Here is a 19,392-nt window from a genome sequence, read left to right on the forward strand (position 1 = left end):
AATGTTACCATACACAGTATATCACTGTGGTTGAACTTTTTTTTTCCACATTTCACTGAAAAGTTTTTACTGTCGTTTTAGATAGAAATAGTAATTTATTTGCCAAGAAGGATGATCCCATCATCCCATCATTCTTCTGCTGGAACCAGTGCACAGCCTCCTCTTTGTTGATTCTATGTTTGGCCCCAATGCAGCCTGTCCTGAGCTTCTAGTCTGTGATGCTGAAACCTGGCCTACTCAGCACCACAAAGAAGTCCAGGCCATAGATACCAATTCTTGAGTCATATTTGATCCCCAGAGAGATGTGCTCCTGGATCCCAAAACCAAAGTTTCCAATACTGAAGAAGTTACTTTTTCTTAACGCCAACTCCCTCACCCTTAGACCTTTCTCCAGGATTTCTTCTGCCTTAGCCCCACAGACTATGAAGGATGGCAATCTTTTCATTTCTCCTGATGCCAAGGGACCTAATAGTGCATCTAGGTTTGGAAAACACAGCGGTCTGTCTTGTAAACAGCTCCAGCACCTTAGCCACCAGGATCAGTCTCTCTCCACTCTCCCCCACACAGATGTTGAGGCAAAGCTTGCAGATGCAAAGTTCCTGCAAGGAGTTATCCTTTTCATCTTGACCCTGCACCATGGTGGAGAACAGGAAGAGAAAGTCTGTGATTGAACTGTAACCAAATTTTCTTTGTATTTCTAAATTTGCTTCATAAGTTTTGTTACGTTTTTCAGTTAAGCAAAAGAATGATGTATCATCTTTATGGATTACATATTTTATTACCAAAAAATTACAGTTTAATATTATATAATGCTCTTCATCTTGAATTTTGTTAGCTATTAATATTGCTACCTAAGCATTCTCTTTCTTTTCATTTAACTGGTATAGTGTTGACTATCCATTTTTTTCCTTCTATTTCTGTCATTTTATCTTGGCCACATCTCTTCAAAACAGTCATAACTGCAGTTGGCTTTTTTTGGTCTACAATCTGAAAAGCTTTGTCTTTTAATGTGTTCACATTTGGTATTATTCCTGTGACTGAATTTTACATAGTCATTATTATCCTTTCCTGTTCTTTGTACTCCTTCTTTAGTTTTTGTAATCAAGCTTTCTTCATTTCCTTATTCCTTTCTCAAAACTTTTCCTTAACATTTTATTTCTATTATTAGTCCTTTTGTTTTTACCAAATACATTAAACCTGTATTTCTTATTGATGTCAAGAATTAGGTTATAACTATATTCATCCTTAACAAAGCATAATTTGCATTTTTCTCTTCTTACTTTGACCCCAAAGTCTTGATCAAATAATGTGGAACTTTAATGCTACAGTATTATTTCCTCTTTATGACATTTCAGAAACATTTCTTAATAATTGTGTTATAAGTGACACCCATATTATCAACACTGATTTAGGTTCACTGGTTTCATTGCAAGTACAGTTTCTTACAGATTCAGTAAGGTTATATGATATATGGTTGGTATCTTTTGTAGCATTTATCCATTCATCTATCCATGGTCATTTGAGTTGCTTTAATCATTTGGCTATTATAAGTAATGCTGCAATAAACACAGCGGTGTATATATCTTTTCAAATTAGTGTTTTCATATTCTTTGGGTAAATAACCAGTAGTGGCATCACTGGATCATATACTTCTATTTTTAATTTTTTTAGGAACCTCCACACTGTTTTCCACAGTGGCTGCACCAGTTTGCATTCCCATCAACAACAGTACATAAAGGTCACTTTTTCTCTACATCCTCACCAACACTTGTTGTTTCTTGTGTTGTTCATGTTAGCCATTTTGACAGATGTGAGGTGATATGACATTGTAGTTTTGATCTGCATTTTCCTGATGATGAGTGATGCTGAGCATCTTTTCATGTGTCTGTTGGCCATTTCAATGGCCATTTCTCTGGATAAATTTCTGTTTGTGTTTTCTGCCCATTTTTAATTAGATTATTTGGGGGGGGTGTTAAGCTGTATCAGTGCTTTAAATATTTGAGCAAATAAGCCTTTATTGGATATATCAGTTTCAAATTTTTCCCCAGTTTTAATTCTGTTGATTGTTTCCTTTGCTGTAGAAGCTTTTTACTTTGATGTAGTCCCAATAGTTTATTTTTGCTTTTGTTTCCCTTGCCTCAAGAGACATATCTAGAAATATGTTGCTATGGCCAATGTCATAAAAATTACTGCCTGTGCTCTCTTCTAGAATTTTTATTGTTTCAATGTCTCACATTTAGGTCTTGAATTCATTTTGAGTTATTTTTCTGTATGGTGTAAGAAAGTGATATAAAGTGATCCAGTTTCATTAGTTTGCATGTAGCTGTCCAGTTTTCCCAGCACAATTTGTTGAAGAGACTTTTTCCCACTGCATATTTTTTGTCTTGTTGAAGATTAACTGACCATCTAATCATGATTTTAGGATTTTCTATTCTGTTCTACTGATCTATGTGTCTATTTTTGTGCCAGTACCATACTGCTTTGATCACTACAGCTTTGTAGTATATATTAAAATCTGGGATTGTGATTTCTCCAGCTTTGCTTTTATTTTTCAAGATTGCTTTGGCTTTTCGGGGTCTTTTGTGGCTCCATATCCACTTTAGGATTGTTGGTTCTAGTTCTGTGAAAAATGTTGTTGGGGTTTTGATAGGGATTGCATTAAATATGTAGACTGCTTAATCCTATGGAACAAGAAGCTGCCACTTAGTAGGGCCTAGTATAGGGGTTTTCTTTTCTACTCCCTCCCCTCAATATAAAAATATAGATTAAAAAATACCATTTATCTTGGAATTATTTTTATAAACTCTTTCTTTTCTCTAAAATTTATCTTAAGTCCCCTAGTAACTTGAAAGTCCCATCTTCATGCTATAGCATTTATTTTAAATGTATAACTTCAAAGTAAACCAAATTCTCTATCATCTAACTCAAATTTTCAATACACAAAAGACATCAATAATTCTAGGTTTTTATAAATAGGTATTTTTGTGCTGCCAGCACAGAGCCCTGCACCAGGCTTGAACTCACAAAACCCTGAGATCATGACCTGAGCCAAAACCAGGAGTCAGATGCTTCACTGACTGAGCCACTCCTTTGTCTTCCTTTTTAAATCCTTACAAAATAGTGGAAGCATTTTACAATCCTAAGCAGAAATATCCTAATTATGTTAAGTGACTCAAGGGATAGAATTCAGTTTGTATGAATAGATTAAATGTGTTTGATTGCTCTTTTTCAGTGAAGACTGTGTTGTCAAGTTCAAAACTGATAGCTTTATTTGCTTTTGACAAATACATATGGGGAAAATTCTTCTTAGCTAGCTCAATATACTCTAAATCAGCCACAAATATAAATACTAGATCAAGTTTCCCAAAACTAAAAGAAATAAAAAAACACCTGATAAAAATCCAATCAAAATTAAACAGTACAAAGGATCTGATAATATGCTCTTCTGTTCTAGTTCTTTTTTGTTTGACTTTCCATAAAAATCTGTACTAATGAAACATCTACATTTTCACTCTAAGTATAAATTTTAGTTTTCCATGACAACAACTACATATTCTGACTGAGTAGCTGCTTTCCACCTCTACATTTTCCAGCTCCAGAAACTAGTCCCGTATGGAACTAAACTGGATTTTTTTATCTTGATCATCTGATACCCCAGGAATCATCAGAATACAGAAAACTAGTATGTTGGCTTGGTCTTCAGTGTTAGAAACAGAGAAAACAAGTTGAGGAAAGTCTCAACAATAACATGTTCAGGGAATTCTTACCTAAAATATCTATTCAGAAGATTAGATGCCCTTTTCTGGCATTTAACCCCCTCTAGTTCAACTTTTCCAAATTAAGTTTTCTGCCTTCACCCTACCCCCACTTGATACCACGATGAAATCAGGACATAAGTAAAACATCCTAAGTATTATTATATCTACTATTCCATCCCACAAAACTAGTTACACTAAACAAGGAGGAGATACTAAAAATCTAAATAAGGAATTTTTTTAACCTTCAGAATTTAGAAGAACATTGTATCATGATATCCTTGGATCAATATTTAAGCAAAACTATTCAGTAAGTTGAAAGGGGTGAAACGCTCTTTCTAAAGAGGTCACAAGGAAGTAAATAATAGGATCAATGACATATTAATAATGCACTATCTCTTATAACAAAACATGTTACTAAAACAGACAGGGTAAAAGGTATACAGTTAGGATAATAACATTTCACTACCAGTCCTTCATAGAGAAAATCTTTTGCAAGACCATGTGACATACTTATTCAGCCTGTATCAAGGAATATAGTAGTGGTTTTCAAACTGTGTTCTTCAGAATATCTCAGGGATCTCAGTAAAAGAGGCTCACATCCTGGGGTATTATTCTTCATTCACATTGCCATCTTCTTCATTCACTTATGCATACAATAAATACTAAATAAGCTGCCTATTCCATGCATATACTGTGGTTAACCAGTACCTTCTAATATCACACCTGTGAATACAAAAGAAATAATCCCTGCCCTCAGGTAGCTCAATCAAGAAGTCAAACATCAAGAGGGGCACCTGGGTGGCTCAGTCGGTTAAGCGTCTGACTCTCAGTTTCAGCTCAGGTCATGATCTCACAGTTTTGTGGGTTCAAGCCCCACACTGGGCTCTGCATTGGCCGTGTGGAGCCTGCTTGGGAATCCCTCTCTCTCTGTCCCTCCCCTCCTCACATTTTCACTGTCTCTCTCAAAATAAGAACCTTAAAAATTTTTTAAAAATTCAAACATCAAGCAAATAATCAAACAATTAATGGCCATAAAAACAAACTCTATAAAAGAGAGTTCTACAAAAGCATATTACACAAAGTTTTTGGTGAGTTTTAAACATCTTATGAGTTTTCTCTTTGATTTTAGGTAAATAAAGGATTATCGACTCCCAAGACACCTAAATAATAAAAGATAACCTGGCATTTCTGGTAGCAATTACCAAATCTAAACTCTGATGCCCGACTTTATCATGACCCTGATTCAAAAGAACTACAGATACAATCATTAAAATATTGTAAGTATCTCTATGTACCAGATACTATGTTAGATGCTTTTGGACTACAAAGTAATATTCACTTAAGAAATATCTTAAAATATTTTACTGAATGTCTGATATACTAGGCATTGGAGATTGTTTCCATACAAGAACGAGTTTCCAGCATTTTTCAGAAAATTTATTATTTTTCTGAATTCCAAATCCCCCATCCCCCCCCCCCAAAAAAATGAGTCAAGAAATAGAGAAAATCAGAACTAGGAAAAGTATTACAATCTGCTGTGAGAATTAAAGCTTAACAACATGGAGACATCACTGGTTAAAGGAATATACACACATCAAGCTAGCAGCAAGAGTAGGAAGTGCTGACACAACACAAGGAGTAGAGGGTTCAGGTCACCATTGCTAAGAACCAGGGAAGGCAAACATAAAAGAAAGATGGTCATGATTTAATTAACTGGTCAGTCTTATTTGTTGCTGTCGTCAAGTTATGTGTCTGTTCATGGCCCCGTCTGCTGCTAAAAGTGAACCACTCTTGAAAATAAAATAAATATGAACATGTTTATATGCATAATATAATTTATACAAATCCTATGAGTTTTGGAAGCAAAGTAAGTCCTCACATTAGCCATTTGCCACATGATTCTGTGTGGTCTCTTAGTTTTACTAGGTAGTAAGTCTGAAATGTCATGTTATTTGAAAAAACCCACTATTCACTGGTGTTTTCTAGGGTTTGAATATTCATTGGAGGCTGCAGTTGTTTATTGATACTACTAAACTTAACATTTTTCATATAGTATACAAAATTTTAGATATTCATAATAATGAATACAGGATATAAAGACTGCTAGAAATATTTTAAGAACAGCTTATGATTTAAGAATTCCCAAGAATTTCTAGGAATTATGATTTCTTGTTCCTGAATCCCCAAGGTTAATATTTATTGGGATTTCCTCTTTGGAGTTTAGAAGAGGAACACAAACATGGACACCAAAAAAGTGTCATAGGTGTTATGATAAAATTCTATTTTGTATACAGTTGAAAACACAAAAGACAAAAAACATAGGGCCAATCGGCCTGTCAAAAGTCTGGAGAAGGTTTCATAAAAAAGGACATGAGTGCTTAAGTGTTTTTTGTCCTAAAGACAAAAACAAAACAAAACAAAACAAAGCTATTTTCCAGGTAGAGTAGAGGGAGGTGTAAGGTTGCTGACATACATACATAGGGAAGACTCTGTGAGAAGGCTGGGGTCATGAAAGTCAAGAATCTTAAATAGTCTACTGATATGATCAAATTTATGTATTAGAAAGAAAGAGTTCTCTGGAGGACACATGGAGAATGGCTTCAAAACTATGTGTGATGGGACGGGTAGAGCAATAAGACTACCACAATAGTTAGGCACATTCACTAAACAACACAACCATACATATTGTCAAAAACCCATTCATATCTGACCAGTGTAGAGTGAAACCTGTAAGAGAAACTGAAAATAGATGTATTGTTATAAACTGTAAAATAACAACAAATACAATTTTTAGAGAGAGAATGATTATGTTGATCTGTTTCCTAGTTTCATATAATCACTTAAGGAAGAAAATCAACGTTTAAAAAAATCCTTTATATAATAAATCAAATTGTTAAGAAGAGCAATTTCTTTAAAAAGAGATATCTAGTTACCCTGTCACTGACCCTCCTAAAGAATCTAAGGACACCTTATTCATTTTCTAAGTCTTGTCACTCTTCTAACCCAGATTAACTCATAATTAAAAATATGGAATCAATAGAATTATTTTTAGTTGCCTATAAGTACCTAATTGTACTCATTGCTATTTTTCTTTCAGATTCAGGAAAAGCAATTTATTAGATGAACATCTATGAATCATAATCAGGCTAAAAGCTCTTATGCCTCCCCCCCCATCATCTCATTCTGTTGATAGTGTTATGCAGATTTTGTAAACAATTAAATCTGTTCACATGCAAACAATTTTGGTTTAATCATGAACAACAATAAAGGGGTTCATACACTTTCATATTCTTCATGCTCTACCCATGATCCTTTTAAAAGCATACTAATATATCTTATTATGTATTCCAAAGCTGTTATACCTAAGTGAATGTTCTTTTCAAAATTCTTTTGACATGCTCCTGGAGCAGTTCCAGAAATAAATATTAACACTTTTGGGGAATTTTACTGCACCCTTTTAAGTAGCCAAATAGGAAGCTGGTGGAGGAGTGAAGCCAAAGATTAAAATAAATGCACTATTCATTTTTAACATAGGGTTTTTCTTATTCTTCTTTCTAATAGCTCTAGAAGTAATTTTACTGTTAACACTGAAAATTTGTGGAGTGGTGTTGTAAAAATCATTTTTACAAAGAAGAAGGCTAAAAAAGATTTTCAGCTCACCATCAGTGCACAAGTTTGAACAACTGACAATCTTCACACACAATATGCTTCCAATGAGCATGCTCTTATGCATAAAAAAGGAAACAAAGCATTTCAGGACTGTATTTGTAAAAGGGTATTAAAAAAAAAAAGCACAGAGTAAGTTTCAGAGTGGAAAAACATGACAGACTCTCCATAGTCAAACCTGGCACCGAACTATTTTCTAAGGTACATTTAAAGCAGAACATCCGTGTTATTTATATAATATCGACAATAAGAAAGAGCACAAAGGTAGACTTAAGACAGCTAAAGAATCCAGTTCATATGCTATAAAATATTTTTCTTTTTATCTAACAGTCACCTGAACAAGAGTGCCATTATTCAGCCAAGGCAAATAGGTCCTAAAAATTGTCTCAAATTTTCTATAATGCTAAGTAGTCTAGCTTGTTCATATGACTTTGCTTAATGCAGCTAAATACTATGAATGCTATTCAGTTATCAAAGATACACAGTACCATTCAAGTTTAGGGAAATAGTAGGATTTTAATACAGAATAACAAATTAATCTCATATTTTCTGCTTTCATCTTCCCACTCAACATCCAAGTGCTATATAGTCCATTCTATTTTTCCCTCACACTATGCCACCAAACATTTTTACTGCAGCAATAAGTGTGAGAAAATAGAATCCAGTAGGGGAGAAAGGGAATGAAAGACAGAAAATGTAAAGGTAGAGAAGCCAACATGAGAAAGAAAAACTTAGCAGATGTCTCCAGAGAGCTCACCCAGTATTCCTAGACCAGATGGAAAGAACAGTATGGTACAGAATTCTCTATCCCTACACCCAGATGTCACAAGGAATGGAGATGCAAACCTTGTTAGGAACTAACACTTAACACCGTATTTCTTGTGGGCTGTGCCATTTATTCACTCATTCATATATAGACTGGTTAGTGATTTTTTTTCTTTTTCTGGTTTTCTCTGTGGGTGCCTCTCAAATTTCTTTGTCAATCCTTGACCTCTCCCCAAAGCCAATCATGTATTTCTAGGCCCTGCCAATGACCTCCTTAGAACCTCTATCTCAACATCCCCAAAATCCAACTCATTTTTCCTGACACTGGAAAACACAGTGCTACCCCTTGACGTTTTTCCTATGAAAAAAAAATCTCCAGGGGTTTCACAATGACTGTTGAAAATATTTTAAATCCTTTGACCTAATCATCAAAGGATTTCATGATCCCACCTCAATCTAACTTTCAAAATAACATCACAACTCTCCTTCACATACTCCTTGTTCAAAACACTGGCCTATATATTATTAAGTAGAATATACCTGAGCACGCATACCTTGTGCCTTTGCTCACATTCACTTATCTTCGCTCCTAGCTTACTCTGTGATAGATACTGAATTAGACACTGGATACAAAGATGAATAACAGATCTTATATAGATTATAAAATTCTTAAAGAAAGAAGGAGCATGGGCTTTGGAGTTAGACAGGACTGGGGTTTAAATTTAGTTTTGCAATTACTGGCCATGTGACAAGTTCTTCAGTTGTGGACAGCTTCCTGCCCTGTGAAATGAAACGAGAGTAACAACATCTCCCTTGGAGACTTGCCAGGTGATTTAGATGACATATTTTAAAAGCCTGAGACAGTGTCCTGCAAATAGGAAAGTCTCCATCCTTAGATATCATCATTACTTCCCAAAGCAGAAGACTGCACTCAAGACACTAAGAAGTTGGCTCTAACCTGCCTAGGTCCTGAGCAACTATAGAGAGCAACTACAGCTTTCCTCTACTCCTCTTCTCCAATTTTGGAATTTGTAGAGATAACTAAGGCTAAGCCCACAGCCTCTGCCTTTTGACACTTTGCCTAGTGATCTTTCCACTCTCCCACACCACCACACTGTGCCCCCAATTTAAGACAAGGACCATCTGTGTTAATGAGTAGTTAGTGTGAGAAACTGAGCCAAATAGGTATATGAGTGTCTTACACAGGTAAATAATTGATTTCCCTTTCAAACCTGTATTCTTTAAATAAAATTCAAAACTTACTTCACATAGTGGAAGGGTACTGCCCAATTGTAATAATTTTTCCACTCCAAGATACTATCTACTTCAGTGGGAAAGGGGACAAATTTAGATTTTTCACATTACAGCAAACTGTGCTATCTAGTGCCATGTTTCTATTCTACCCCCAGCATCCTTTATGGATTGCCCTCCTGGACTCCCAACTGATCTTTATCCAAGTCTGTATATGAAAAATGACCTCGGGGGGAAAATGAGTTATATATACAGTGTTTGAGGAAGTCCAGCACTCTTGGTCTTAGTTCCAGAACAGTCAGTGCCAAGACATCCTGGACAGTGTGGAAAAGAGTAGTTGAGGAATCCTAGCAGTTATAAATGCTTAGCAGCCAAGTGAAAGCGGCAAGTCACAGGTTTTGGCAATCTGTTTACATATGACCATGCCTCTGAAGAAAAGTAAGAAGCAGGGGGAAAGGGCTTGACATAAAGCAAACTTATAAAGCCATCTACTTACTCAATAGAAGCTGAGAAGGGAACGTGGGTGGCTCAGTCAGTTAAGCATCTGATTCTTGATTTCGGTTCAGGTCATGATCACCTGGTTCATAAGATCAAGCCCCAACTCAGGTCCTACACTCACAGTGAGAGTGCTTGGAATTCTCTCTCTCCTCTCTCTCTGCCTCTCCTCCTGTTTGCACATGCTTCCTTGCTCTCTCGCTCTCTCTCTCTCTCTCTCTGTCTCTCAAAATAAATAAATAAACTTAAAAAAAATTTTTTTAAATAGAAGCTGGAAAAGTAGGCAAGCAGAAAGTAGCTTAGAAATCCTCCAAAAAAGAAAGGTTTTCGTTGGTTTGTTTGTTTGTTTTGGTGATGGTGGGGAGAGGGCTTTATTCCATCCAAATTAGGAGTTCTTTTACTTAGAACTATGCCTCAATTTGGACTACATAGTAAACATTTGTGGGGATCCGGTTGCCTAAAATTCATTTATTCCTTCTTTTGGTAACAGCACTCCATTACATTTCAGAGAACTCTCCCTTCTCTATTGTATTTATTCTTTAAGGGACTATAAATCAATATGCTGTTCTTTTCACTTAAACAGGGATGTCTAATAATCCAAGCTCTGCCAGGGAGATGGCTTCCAAAATTTAGATCTAAAGTAGAGTGGCTTAAGAATGAAAAGATCAAGTCCCAGAACTGGAGCTCTGAGAAGAAGAGAAAATCCTGCTGTTTAAACATCTAATGCTGCCCTGAGCCTGATTTTCGGCCCTTTTTTAATTCTGTAAACTGCCCAGTAACTTCCCAATAAATTCCTTTCCTGCTTCCTTAGCTAGAGTTGCTTTCTCCTGCTGGCAACCTAAGAACCCTTGACGTGGAATTGAAGCCATTTGCCTTTGTGCCTTGTCTTCCCAACTGAAAAATACAAATATTTGAAATAAAAATAACCTGTACTATAATACTTTTTACTATAATAGTTTTTATGAATCTATTAGAAAAGTACCAAGCGTATGTTTATTGAAATATAAAACTTAAGAGAAGCATTTTTTCCTTACCTATTCTTCCTTATTTTTATCAGAATTCACTTTATTCCCTGCCACAGTCCCCCACTACTCAATTTTCTTCACATTTGAGCCAAGATTTACTGTATTAAGATTAACTGCATTGATTTGCTTATTTGCTGCCCCAAGCAGTAAGGTAATTTATGTGGCTCATATTCTGGCTTAAAAGTTGATTTTTTTCTGAGCATTTTCAACACCATTGCTCCTTATTCCATTGCCTTTTCCCAAAAGTGTAGTACTGTGTTAAGAGTAATGTTTAAAAAATAGTTAAAGGTATGATACTAGTATTTAGTCTCCCAGGTCTCTTCTATGAAATAAATTACCATAAGAAGATGTGAATTTGTAAGTTAGCCTGTATAATTAACAGAAGTTTAGAAATCTGAAAAATATAGTAATCACCTAATCTAAGCCTATCATTTTACAAATAAGGAAATTATGGTCTCCTTAGACCATTCTTCTTGATTTCCAGCATCATCACTGAGTTATTTTTGTTTTTATATTTCTTCTTTCCTTCAAATGTGGTTCAAGGAAGAAGATAATAAATACACATTTTCAGTAATCCTTCTTAAACAAGAGGAAAAAAAGAAAGAAGCTGACATCCCCACAGAAGTCAGTGACACCTGTAATCTCTCAATAACTTAAAAGCCAAACCTTACAGTTCTCTTCAACTCATCCTTTCTTTAAATCTTCTACTCACTGTCACTATAAAGATCAAATAAAAGCAATGTATGAGTTATAAAATGCTATATGAATCAGAATGTTGATATTGCTATTATTTGTCCTTTCTCTTCCCATGCCACCAACCCAGTCAAAGCCATCATCACCTTACATCAGAATTATAACAAAAACCAACAGAAGTCCCTATCTCCATTTTCTCCCCATTCTAACCCATCCTAGAGACAACTTTTTATGTGAATCTCTTAATTCTGCCAAATTCTTAAGGAAGAAATAACACCAATAGTACACTTACTCGTTCACAGAATGGAAAAAATAGGAAACAAGGCCAAATGTGGTTTTGGATGCCAGGATAACATTAGTACCAAAACTGCACAAGGATATCACAAGAAAGCAAAACAAAAGGCAAATCCTACTCATGAATATGAGTGTAAAACTCTTAAATGGAGTAGCAGGAAATCAAATCCTACAATATATGAAAGGGATCATCAAGTTTCGTCTATTCTAGTAATGCAACATAATTTACTACAGGAACAGCATGAGAAAGAAAAATTATATGATCATCTCAACAGATGCAGGAAATGCTTTCTATAATTCAACACCAATTCATTATTTAAAAAAAAACTAGCAAACTAGTAAGAAAATGGAACTGTCTTAGACTGATTAAAGAGGTTCTACTTAAAAGAAGTTATGGGATTTAGAAATCAGGAGAGTGGTAATCCTTTGGAGCTAGTAAATGCAAATAATTAAGGGAAGAATTTCAGGGGCTGATTTCTTGATCTGAGTGCTTATGATACAAATGTGTTCATAAGTGTATAAGAATTAATTGAGTTGTACAAATGTGATATGCATACTTCCTGTATGCACATTTTACTACAAATATAAAGTTCATAAGTGTATAAGAATTACTTGAGTTGTACAAATGTGCTATGCATACTTCCTGTATGCACATTTTACTACAAAAATAAATAAAAAATAAAAATCTACAGCAATTATCATATTTAATTGTGAAAGAATGAAAACTTTCTTCTTGAGAATGGAAACCAAATAAAGATGCCACTAACATCACTGCTCTTTATTGGAAGTCATACTCAATGCAACAAGAAAGAAAAGGAAATAAAAGATATAAGCAATGAAAACTAAGAAATAAAACTGCTATTATCATGTAGAAAATCCAAAAGAATATAAAGATAAATTACTAGAATTAATAAGTAAATATAGTAAAATCATTGGATTTGAGATGAAAATTAAAAAGCAATTGGATTTATGCAGCAGCAAAAAAAAAAATAGAAGTTTTTAAATGGTACCATTTATAATAGCATCAAAAGCTAAAATACTAGGGTGCACCTGGGTGGCTCAGTCAGGTAAGCAACTGACTCTTGATTTCAGCTCAGGTTATGATCTCACAGCTTATGAGTTTGAACTCCGCACTGGGCTTCACACCAACTACTTGAGATTCTCTCTCTTTCCTTCTCTCTCTGCCCCTACCCCGTGTGCCTATGCACACACCTTATCTCTCTCAAAATAAATAAATAAAAACTTTAAAATATATATCTATAAAAACTTCATAATAAAACTAATAAAATATGAGTAACAGCTCTGCAGAGAACACTATTTTAAATATTTAAATTTAAATTTAATAAAATTAATTTAAATTTAAATTTAATTTAAATTTAAATTTAAATTAAATATTTAAATATTAAATTAAATATTTAAATATTTAAAACATTATTTTAAATATTTATGCATATGTATATTGCAATCACATGTACATCTTCTAAAAAATCACGTGGACACTCTCACCACTGTTGTTTAACATAGTGTTGGAAGTTCTAGCATCAGCAATCAGACAACAAAAGGAAATCAAAGGCATCAACATTGGCAAAGATGAAGTCAAGCTTTCACTTTTTGCAGATGACATGATATTATACATGGAAAATCCAATAGACTCCACCGAAAACCTACTAGAACTGATACATGAATTTAGCAAAGTTGCAGGATACAAAATCAATGTACAGAAATCAGCTGCATTCTTATACACTAACAATGAAGAAACAGAAAGACAAATAAAGAAACTGATCCCATTCACAATTGCACCAAGAAGCATAAAATACCTAGGGATAAATCTAACCAAAGATGTACAAGATCTGTATGCTGAAAACTACAGAAAGCTTATGAAGGAAACTGAAGAAGATATAAAGAAATGGAAAAACATTCCCTGCTCATGGATTGGAAGAATAAATATTGTCAAAATGTCAATACTACCCAAAGCTATCTACATATTCAATGCAATCCCAATCAAAATTGCACCAGCATTCTTCTCGAAACTAGAACAAGCAATCCTAAAATTCATATGGAACCACAAAAGGCCCCGAATAGCCAAAGGAATTTTGAAGAAGACCAAAGCAGGAGGCATCACAATCCCAGACTTTAGCCTCTACTACAAAAGCTGTAATCATCAAGACAGCATGGTATTGGCACAAAAACAGACACATAGACCAATGGAATAGAATAGAAACCCCAGAACTAGACCCACAAACGTATGGCCAACTCATCTTTGACAAAGCAGGAAAGAACATCCAATGGAAAAAAGACAGCCTCTTTAACAAATGGTGCTGGGAGAACTGGACAGCAACATGCAGAAGATTGAAACTAGACCACTTTCTCACACCATTCACAAAAATAAACTCAAAATGGATAAAGGACCTGAATGTGAGACAGGAAACCATCAAAACCTTAGAGGAGAAAGCAGGAAAAGAACTCTCTGACCTCATCCATAGGAATCTCTTACCTGACACATCCCCAAATGCAAGGGAATTAAAAGCAAAATGAACTACTGGGACCTTATGAAGATAAAAAGCTTCTGCACAGCAAAGGAAACAACCAACAAAACTAAAAGGCAACCAACGGAATGGGAAAAGATATTTGCAATGACATATCGGACAAAGGGCTAGTATCCAGAATCTGTAAAGAGGTCACCAAACTCCACACCCGAAAAACAAATAACCCAGTGAAGAAATGGGCAGAAAACATGAATAGACACTTCTCTAAAGAAGACATCCGGATGGCCAACAGGCACATGAAAAGATGCTCAACGTCGCTTCTCATCAGGGAAATACAAATCAAAACCACACTCAGATATCACCTCATGCCAGTCAGAGTGGCCAAAATGAACAAAATCAGGAGACTATAGATGCTGGAGAGGATGTGGAGAAACAGGAACCCTCTTGCACTGTTGGTGGGAATGCAAATTGGTGCAGCCACTCTAGAAAGCAGTGTGGAGGTTCCTCAGAAAATTAAAAATAGACCTACCCTATGACCCAGCAATAGCACTGTTAGGAATTTACCCAAGGGATACAGGAGTACTGATGCATAGGGGCACTCGTACCCCAATGTTTATAGCAGCACTCTCAACAATAGCAAAATTATGGAAAGAGCCTAAATGTCCATCAACCGATGAATGGATAAAGAAATTGTGGTTTATATACACAATGGAGTACTACGTGGCAATGAGAAAGAATGAAATATGGCCCTTTGTAGCAACGTGGATGGAACTGGAGAGTGTGATGCTAAGTGAAATAAGCCATACAGAGAAAGGCAGATAGCATATATTTTCACTCTTATGTGGATCCTGAGAAACCCAACAGAAACCCATGGGGGAGGGGAAGGAAAAAAAAAAAACGGAGGTTAGAGTGGAAGAGAGCCAAAGCATAGGAGACTCTTAAAAACTGAGAACATGTCCCAAAAATAAATAAACGTTGAAAAAAAAATTTAAAAAAAAAAAGGGGGCGCCTGGGTGGCGCAGTCAGTTAAGCGTCCGACTTCAGCCAGGTCACGATCTCACGGTCTGTGAGTTCGAGCCCCGCGTCAGGCTCTGGGCTGATGGCTCAGAGCCTGGAGCCTGTTTCCTATTCTGTGTCTCCCTCTCTCTCTGCCCCTCCCCCGTTCATGCTCTGTCTCTCTCTGTCCCAAAAATAAATAAACGTTGAAAAAAAAATTAAAAAAAAAAAAACTGAGAACAAACTGAGGGTTGATGGGGGGTGAGAGGGAGGAGAGGGTGGGTGATGGGTATTGAGGAGGGCACCTTTTGGGATGAACACTGGGTGTTGTATGGAAACCAATTTGACAATAAATTTCATATATTGAAAAAAAAAGACATCAAAAGTAAAAAAATAAAAAATCATGTGGACAACCTAAAAATATATTTGTCAATCATATCTCAATAAAACTGAAAAAAAATTTTAAGGAGACCTAAATAAATGGAGAGATATACCATCCTAATGGAGGAAATATTGAAAATATGTCCACTTCCCAATATTGTTCTACAGAGTCAATGCAATTTCAATAAAAATCTCAAGTAGATTTTTGTAGAAATTGACAAGCTAATTCTAAAATTAATATAAGAAAAAATCAAAATGGGGCACCTGGGTGGTTCAGTCAGTTAAGCACTGAACTTTGGTTCAGGTCATGAATTTGTGGTTAGTGAGTTTGAGTTCCATGTCAGGCTCTGTTCTGACAGCTCAGAGCCTGGAGCCTGCTTAGGATTCTGTGTTTCCCTCTCTGTTTCTCCCCCATTCGCACTCTGTCTGTCTGTCTCTCTCTCTCTCTCAAAAATAAAGATTAAAAAAAATTTTTTAAAGAAAAAAATCAAAAGAATCTTGAAAAGATGTGAAGAGGCACAGCATCAGACATCAAGATAATAGTAGTTAAAATAGTATGATATTGCTCAGCATACTTTGTAACTCCATCCACATCATTGCAAATGGCAAGATTTCATTCTATTTTGTGACTGAGTAATACTCTCTCTCTCTCTCTCTATACACACACACACACACACACACACACATCACATCACATCACATCACGTAGTAAGGAAAAAAGAGAGAGGCAAACCGTAACTCAGACTCTTCACTATAAAGAACAAACTGAGGGTTACTCGAAGGAAGGTGGGTAGGGTGATGGGTTAAACAGGTGACGGGTATTAAGGAGGGCGCATGTTGTGATGAGCACACTGTGTGTTTTATGTAAGTGATGAATCACTAAATTGTACACCTGAAACTAATAGACATTGTATGGTAACTGGAATTTAAACAAAAATTTAGAGAAAAAAAATAGTGTGATATTTATACAAGAATAAATACATGAACCAATGGAACAGAACATATGTATTTTATAAGTGTCACTGTAGAGTGGTAGAAAAAGAATAATCTTTTCAAAAAGTGGTACTGGTTCAACTGAATATCAATATGGAGAATGAAAACTGACATATACCTCACATCATTTCTAAAATCAATTCCTAATAATTAATAGATCTAACTGTGAAAGAATAATAAAACTTCAGATAGCTAACATAAAGAAATAACTCATAACCTTGATGTAGGCAAAAAGTCGTAAATTGGACACAAAAAACACTAATCACAAAGAAAAACACTGATACCTTGAACTAGTTAAAATTAACAAATCCTGGGGCACCTCAGTAGCTCAGTCAGTTAAGTGCCCAACTTGATTTCAGCTCAGGTCATGATCTCACGGCTCCTGGGACTGAGTCCTGTGTCAGGCTCTGCATTGATATTGCAGAGCCTGCTTGGGATTCTCTCTCTCCCTCTCTCTCTGTCCTTCACCAGCTCGTGCTCTCTCTCTCTCACAACAAATAAATAAAACTTTAAAAATAATTAACAGTTCCTATTCATCAAAGACAACATTAATAAAGTGAAAAGGCAAACCACAAATGAAAAAAGATATACCTGCTAGAATGGCTAAGTGAAAAAGACTAACAATACCAAATGATGGTTATGATGGAAAGCACTCACATATTTCTAGAAGTGTAAATTTTGTATAGCCACTCTTTAAAAAAGCTACTACAATCTAGACATACCATTCCTAGATACACTTTCAATAAAAATATGTACTACCAATTGGAAGGAAGCACAAGGGGTGTTTCTGAGAGTTAGTAATGTTCTCTTATTCTGGGTGGTAATTGCATGGTTTTGTTTTGTTTTGTTTTTGCTTTGTAATAATAAATTTGTACACTTATACTGAGTGCTCTTTTCTATATGTATGCTATATTCCAATTTTTTAAAAACTCAGGGGAGGGGTGCCTGTGTGGCTCAGTTGGTTAAGTGTCTGACTTTGGCTCAGGTCATGATCTCATGCTCACAAGTTCAAGCCCCGCACTGGGCTCTGTGCAGACACCTCGGAGCCCAGAGCCTGTTTCAGATTCTGTGTCTCCCTTTCTCTCTTCCCCTCTCATGCTCATGCTCTGTCTCTCTCTGTCTCAAAAATAAGTAAACATTAATTTTTTTTTAATTAGGGGAGGAAAAAAACAGGGAGAGGAGAAAAAAATCAGAAATGTAAAACTAAAATAAGAAATGTCCATCCACCACCTGACTACCATTTTTAATGTCACAAATGACCCAGTGATAAAATAAGGAGTTGATAAACTTGATATTTTAGTTCATCTGCACAGTCTTAGGAAAAGTAAATATATAATTTACTTAGGTTTTCTTTAATACTGAAGACAATTTTAAAAGATTCACATTGTTTTGTGTTCCCCTTGGCATTCATAGATACTAGATTGGGAATTAGTGTTCCAATCTAAAAAGAAATCAGACCACCAAAATATTTAGTAAATTTTGCCTCTTCTCTATAAACTGTTAGGTTTATATTGGAATTACCTCTTCAGAAAAATGGCAAGTATACCAATCCTAAGTAAACATTTTAAAATAAAACCATGAAGATCTTATTTTCAATTCTTCCCAATAATAGATACATTACAATCTGAAGTTTTTTCCATTTAACTTCCAAATCTATGCTCCTTGCCAGTCCATCTGTCAGATTTAAATCTTAATCACATACAAACTATGTACCTATTGACAAGTTTCTTAATCTGTGCTTCAGCTTCCACATCTGAAATGGAGGTGATGTTACTAATACTTTACCTCATAAGACTGTTGTAAGGATTAAATGTAATAACACATGTAAATCACTTAACACTGTGTCTAAATGGTAGATAAATTGGTATCTTTGCCCACCTACTTATTTTTTAAATGAAACCCTATAATGCTGATTACAAGCTTTGTTGAGTATGAACGAAATTGTTGGTACAAGGGTTGTCTGGTTTGGGAGGTAACCTTGCATTGAAGGACTTCCAAATACCCATATATGGAAGTCTTTTCTTTAGAGTCATTCAATTCTTTCAGAGAAGAATATATTGAACTCCTACTTAGAAATTTGCTGCCTCATTGAAAATGTGTGCAAAAGAATGGGAAGAGGAGTTCAATTGTTTTACATATAAAATTTCTATCTATCCCCTTGTTTTCTGCCTCAAAACTCACCCCATGCCCTCACTATCCCTAGTATCTGCAAGCTCTTCAAACATTTAAAAATAGCTTTTATTTTCATCCTTGAGTCTTTTCTTCCCCAGCTAATCATAGCCATCTCCTTCAACTGCCTACATACCCTTCATTCATATTTTTATTAATTAATTCACTCAAGAAATATTTAGTGATTATCTGTTGTGACAGCTAATATTATGTGTTAACTAAGCCATGGTACCTAGATATTTGGTCAAATATTACTCTAGATGTTTCTGTGAAAGTATTTTTTAGATGAAATGAGCATTTAAATCAACTCTGAGCAAAGCAGATTATCCTCCATAATGTGGGAGGGCCTCATCCAATCAGCTGAAGGCCTTAATAGAAAAAAACACCCCTCCTACCAGGAAGAAGAGGGAATTCTGCCAG

At 35.4% G+C, this 19,392-nt stretch overlaps 1 protein-coding gene and 1 pseudogene across 13 annotated transcripts in view; both read right to left on the reverse strand.

Annotated features, from left to right (window-relative positions):
- ANKS1B (ankyrin repeat and sterile alpha motif domain containing 1B) overlaps positions 1-19,392 on the reverse strand; it is a 1,096,782-nt gene that overhangs the window by 953,019 nt on the left and 124,371 nt on the right. The window lies entirely within an intron of this gene.
- Positions 48-661, reverse strand: LOC122472572 (annotated as a pseudogene).

This window comes from Prionailurus bengalensis, chromosome B4, assembly GCF_016509475.1.
Source record: "Prionailurus bengalensis isolate Pbe53 chromosome B4, Fcat_Pben_1.1_paternal_pri, whole genome shotgun sequence".
Taxonomy (NCBI): Eukaryota; Metazoa; Chordata; class Mammalia; order Carnivora; family Felidae; genus Prionailurus; species Prionailurus bengalensis.